The sequence below is a fragment of the Dipodomys ordii genome, unplaced genomic scaffold (assembly GCF_000151885.1).
Source record: "Dipodomys ordii isolate 6190 unplaced genomic scaffold, Dord_2.0 Scaffold100, whole genome shotgun sequence".
NCBI lineage: Eukaryota > Metazoa > Chordata > Mammalia > Rodentia > Heteromyidae > Dipodomys > Dipodomys ordii.
Genome location: NW_012267316.1, coordinates 2,330,157 through 2,336,156, shown reverse-complemented (window position 1 = coordinate 2,336,156; position 6,000 = coordinate 2,330,157).

The window sequence follows — 6,000 nt, the reverse complement described above, 5'->3', positions numbered from 1 at the left end:
AATTTTTTTTGTATTTTTATTGTTATTGTAAAGGTGATGTACAGGGTTGCATAAATGAGGTAATGAGTACGTTTCTTCTTGAACAATGGACTTACCTTTTTTTTAAAGTATGCCAAAGAAAAAGCCTGAATATAGTTCAAAACAAGATATAGTTACTCTTCTTATATCCTGTTCACCTGAGAATAAATTTAATCACTGCCTTTGGAAATCTTTACTAATTTTTAAGTCATTATTAAAGCTCTACTTCCCTATTTAGGGGCTAAGTCCAGAAACAGAAGAATCCCTCCAAAGAGATTTTAGTATTGGAAAAGAACTATTCCGTAGATTATGGTAGCCTATAGTGATAATCACTCCTTTATACTTTTGTATCTTATTAAAAATTAGATTGTGGCTGGGTGTATTGACTCTAGCCTATAATCCTAGCTATTTAGGAGGCACTGATCAGAAAGATTATAGTTCGAGGCTGGCCTAGGCAAAAGGGTACATGAGACCCCCAACTCAACCAGTAAGCAGATGAATATGGTAGCAACTGCCCCTCATACCTGCTACTGTGAGAAGTATGAATAGGGGGGTCAAGGTCCAGGGCAGCTCAGGCTAAAAGTTAGACCCTATTCAAGAAATAAAGAAATCAGTTTATAATCTGAGAAATTTCACCTTAAAGCAAGCATAAAAATAAAAACAAAGCTGGACTCCAGTGGCTCATGCCTGTAACCCTAGCTGCTCAGGAGACTGAGATCTGAGGATCGTGGTTCAAAGCCAGTCCAGGCATGAAACTCTGTGAGACTCTTTTTTTTTGTCAGTCGTGGGGCCTGAACTCTGGGCCTGGGTGCTGTCCCTTAGCTCTTTAGCTCAAGGCTAGTGCTCTGCCACTTGAGCCACAGCACCACTTCTAGTTTTTTTCTTCGTATGTGGTGCTGAGGAATCAAACCCATGGCCTCATGCATGCAAGGCAAGCACTCTACCACTGAGCCACCTTCCCAGCCCTCTGTGAGACTCTTATCTCAAATAAACCACTCAGAAAACCAGAAGTGGTGCTATGGTTCAAGTGGTAGAGTGCTTGCCTTGAGTTGAAGAGCTGAGGGATAGTGCCCAGGCCCAGAGTTCAAGCCCCACAACTGACAAAAAATGAAAATAAAAAAAAAACATTCTGGTAGCCATTAAGAAAATAATCGACTCAAGTGCAGTGTCTTAAGCTTGGGTTAAGAGACCACTTGAATCAGTGCTGGTTGCAGGGGTCCAGGCCTGTTTTTCCAGCTATGGGAGAGCACAATGATGTGTGTCATCTCCAGTGACACACAGAACCACAAGAAGATGGACTGAAGCTCAGGACAGCCTGGGCATAAAGAAAAACACTGCCTCAAAAGAACCAACAAGATGGGCACCGGTGGCTTTTGCCCGTAATCCTAGCTACTCAGGAGGTTGAGATCTGAAGATAGTGGTTCAAAGCCTGATTGGGAAAACAATGTCTATGAGACTCTATCTCCAATTAACCACCAGAAAACCAGGAGGGGAGCAGTGGCTCAAAGTGGTAGAGCACTAGCTTTGAGCAAAAGAGCTCAGGGACAGCACCTAGGCCCTGAGTTCAAGCCCCACAACTGGAAAAACAAAAAAAACCTAAATTAAAAGGGACTGGAGATATGTCTTGAGTGGTAGACCACTTGCTTAACAAGTACAAGGCCTTGAGTTCAATCCCTCCTACTTCAAAAAGGAAAAAACAAGGAGAATTGATACGTTGAGCTTATCAGAATTAAAAGTTTCTAACCAAGTGTGTGGTCCACACAGGAGTATGAGGAAGAAATATTGTGTGAGAGTGAGGCCAGCCTGGGTTAACCCAATCACTGATAAGAAATTTTTTTATAAGAAAATTTTAAAGCAAGCTATAAACTAAAAAACATATTCATGATGTAAATATCTAACAAATATAATACAATATCTACATACACAATATAATATAATATAATATATACAGATACAATACAACACATACACAATATAACTATCTAGCAATACAATAAGACAACAATCCAAGTAAAAATTGCCAAAATACTCAATTTACAAGAGGAATTATACGAATGGCCTATCAGCATATGAAGACTTTCTAAAGTTATTAGTCATCCATGAAATATAAGTTAAAAGCACAAGGAGAACTTAATTATATATTCAGTAAAATGGAAAAAATAAACAGTATCAAGTATTGATGAGATATGGAATGGAAATTTAATGCTGCTGTAACCACTATGGAAAACATGGCACTTTCTCATGCCTTTATATTCCTACCCATAGTTGCATCAATTTCTCCCCTAGGTGAGCCATTGTGTGAAACACGTATCACACAATGACTCACATGTGATTGGTGATGGATGGTATCCCCAGGTGAAAACCTGGAAGTCCACTGACTTGCATATAATTGCACATATTGTAGTATATGCATGCCACAGCACAGATGGGTATCAAATGCATGCTTAGCAACAAGGGCCAGGCATGACAGCGAACATATGATATGATTCAACTTATGTGAATGTTTACCAAAGGCTCAACTAACATGTAGTAGGCAGAAAACAGCTCAATGGTTGCCTGCAACATGGGATTTTGATTTCTGTCCTAGCAAGAGGATCTTGGAAGCTCAGGTAGAAGAGTCACCCTGCCTGGCTGTAGTCTTCCAGACCAGTGGCCCATACCAGGAGGTGGCAAAGTCAGAAGGCAGGTATCTGGACATGGGGAAGAAGGGCACCCCATGCCCCTTTCTTTCTGTCAGTCCTGGACACTTGACCTCAGGGCCTGGGCACTGTTGTCCCTGAGCTTTTTGCTCAAGCCTAGCACTCTACCACTTCAACCAAAGCTCCACTTCCAGCTTTTTGTGGTTAATTGGGGATAAAAATCTCAAGGACTTTTCTTCCTGGGCTGGCTTTGAACCTCTTTCCACCTGGCCAGAATGGCTATTTTCAAGAATGCAAATGTAAATTACTGCAGCTCCTATGGAAATCAGTATTGAGGTTCATGAAAAAGTTAAAAAACAAGAGCTCCTATATGACTTAGCCATACCACTTTTGAAAATAGTAATGTAAAGAAACAATGTCAGCCTACTATGATACTTGTTTTCCTATGTTCATCATGGTATTCACAATAGCCAAATCATGGAACTGGTCAAGGTGCTAACCAGTGGACAAACGGATTAAATCACACACTCACTCACACACACACACACACACACATGTTTCACTCAGTCATTAAGAATATAATTACCTTATTTACTGGAAAATGGGTGGAATTGGACAGCATCCAACCTCACAGAGACAAGTATTCAATGTTTTCTTTCATTTGTAGAAGTTTCAGAGTCAGGGAAGATTATGAAAATAGAGCAGAGCTGGAGGACAGGGGGGAACTTGAAAGGTGGAAAGACTGGGAAAAAGTAGAAGGAGAATAAGAGAGAACAATGGAGGGGTGAATATGATCAGACTACATTGAATATATATATTGAGTTCTCACCATGAAACCCTTCACTATGAACAATTAATAGACACCAAAAATATGAATAAAAAGAAGACAGGGAAGAGAAAATAAATTGTAGAGGAAGTGAATGGAGGCTTTGGAGAGATTGAGATTTATAGCCTTAAGCTACCTTTGGAGTCTGTAACTTAATGTATACATGTCATATGAATTTTGATTCTACTTCATAATATATCCATATTCATTTTTGTATAAAAAATTCTCCCAGATCTCTAAGTTACTAGGTGACTATTCTTCCTTTGTATGCCTTAGCTGGTTGAGCTTAGTAGCAGAGTAAGAGAGTCATGGCTTTATTACAACTTGTTAACTGTCTTGCTTTCTATCACTGTTCCCATTTATTGAGTAAAAATGGGGGCATTAAAGGTCAGAATGGGGTAGATACTATGATTGTTGTCTCGCTGACAGATGGTTATATTCAAATGTAATGGATTGGATAGAGAGTGAGTCGCCCTGTGTGGAGGTGTTTAAGTACTCAGAGTCAAACTGTATAGAGAACTTAAGCCTCTGTTGTAAGATGAGATTGGATAAATGATCTACCAGAGAATATGGCTTTATATCATAGTGAAGGAAAAAGAACTTCCATTTTATATTAAGCATTTGATTACTCATCATTCATATTAAGAGATGGATATTAAAATCGAATAGTGCTATCTGCCTGTTCAAATAAAAGCATCTCTAGTAGTAGTGTGAATTGGAGATAACAAGCCAGGTACTGGTGGCTAGTACCAGTAATTCTAGATTACTCAGGAAGCTGAGATCTGTGGATTGAGGTTTGAAGTCAGCCTGGACAGAAACCTCTGGGAGACTATCTCTTATTAACAGCAAAAAAAAAAAAACCCCAAAACAAAAAAATCCCAAAAACTGCATATGGAGTTGTGGCTGAAGTGATAGAGTACCAGCCTTGAGCAAAAAAGCCAAGGGAGAGCACAAGGCCCTGAGATTAGGCTCCAATACCAGCACACAGATCACAGTTCAAAGCCAGCCCAGGCAAGAAATCCATGAGACTCTTATCTCCAATAAACCACTAGAAAACCAGAAGTGGCACTGTGGCTCAAGCGGTAGAGCACTCACCTTGAGCTGAGGAGCTGAGGGACAGTACCCAAGCTCAGAGTTCAAGCCCCACGACTGACCAAAAAAAAAAAAAAGTGGAACTTACTGGTGAAATAACTAAACTAAAACATATCATTTGGGGCTGGGAAGGTGGCTTAGTGTTAGAGCGCTTGCCTTGCATGCCTGAGGTCCTGGGTTCAACTCCTCAGCACCACATAAGCAAAAAAGAAAAAAGCCGGAAGTGGCACTGTGGCTCATGTGGTAGAGCACTAGCCTTGAGCTGAAGAGCTGAGGGACAGCGCCCAGGCCCAGAGTTCAAGCCCCATGACCGGACCCCCCAAAAAATAATAAAACATATCACTGAAATGACTTAATTTTAATGGGAATAAAATGACTAACTATATATACAAAGGCAGAGGGTATAGCTCAATGTTAAAGCACTTGCCTAGCATGTGTGAGGCAAGCCTAAAAAAAAATATATATATATATATACATACATATATGTATATTTACATATACAATGCATACATATATCTAATTTATAATATATTTTCATATATACAAGTAAAATAGGATTGGGAACATGATATCCTCTAGCTATTTAACAGTGGTGTTGGATAGAGAAAACAAAGGATTATAGGTGGAAGAAGGGTAGAGAAGGCTAGGGATGGAGTTGAGGAGAGTTTTAATATTGTCCTTGAAAAAACTATTGTTCTTGGGCTAGGAAGGTGGCTCAGTGGTAGAGTGCTTGCCTTGCATGCCTGAGGCCCTGGGTTTGATTCCTCAGCACCACATAAGCAAAAAGAAAAAAGCCAGAAGTGGCGCTGTGGCTCAAGTGGTAGAGCGCTAGTCTTGAGCTGAAGACCTGAGGGACAGTGTCCAGGTCCAGGCCCAGAGTTCAGGCCCCACGTCCGGACCCCCCAAAAAAAAACCCACAAAAAAAGCAACTATTGTTCTGGTTTGTATTAGGTCATGCTACCTCCCATTGTCACAGCACACAGCTCAAGTAGCAGAAGTTTCTATGTGGCCACTTTCAGGCATTTTTTTTCTTTCTTGACTACTGTCCAGCTCTAAGTTCTGTGGGAATCACTCTGGATTCTGCTCTGTTTAAAAGGAGACAAGTTTAGAAAGATAAGCTGTGAGGTTGGGAGAGGTACAAGTCCTCTTTTAAGAAGTTGATGTGTAGCTAGGTGCCTATAGTAGTTCATACCTATAATCCTGGCTACAGGAGAGTGAGATCTGAGGATCAAGATTCCAAGCTCTCCTGGGCAGACAAACCCATGAGACTTTTAGCTCCAATTAAGCAGCAAAAAGTCAAAACTAGAGATATGGCTCTGGTTTTGGGAAAACCAGAGTGGAAGGCCCTGAGTTAAAGCCTCTGTAACAGCGCGCGCACACACACACACACACACACACACACACACACACACACTGATGCATTCA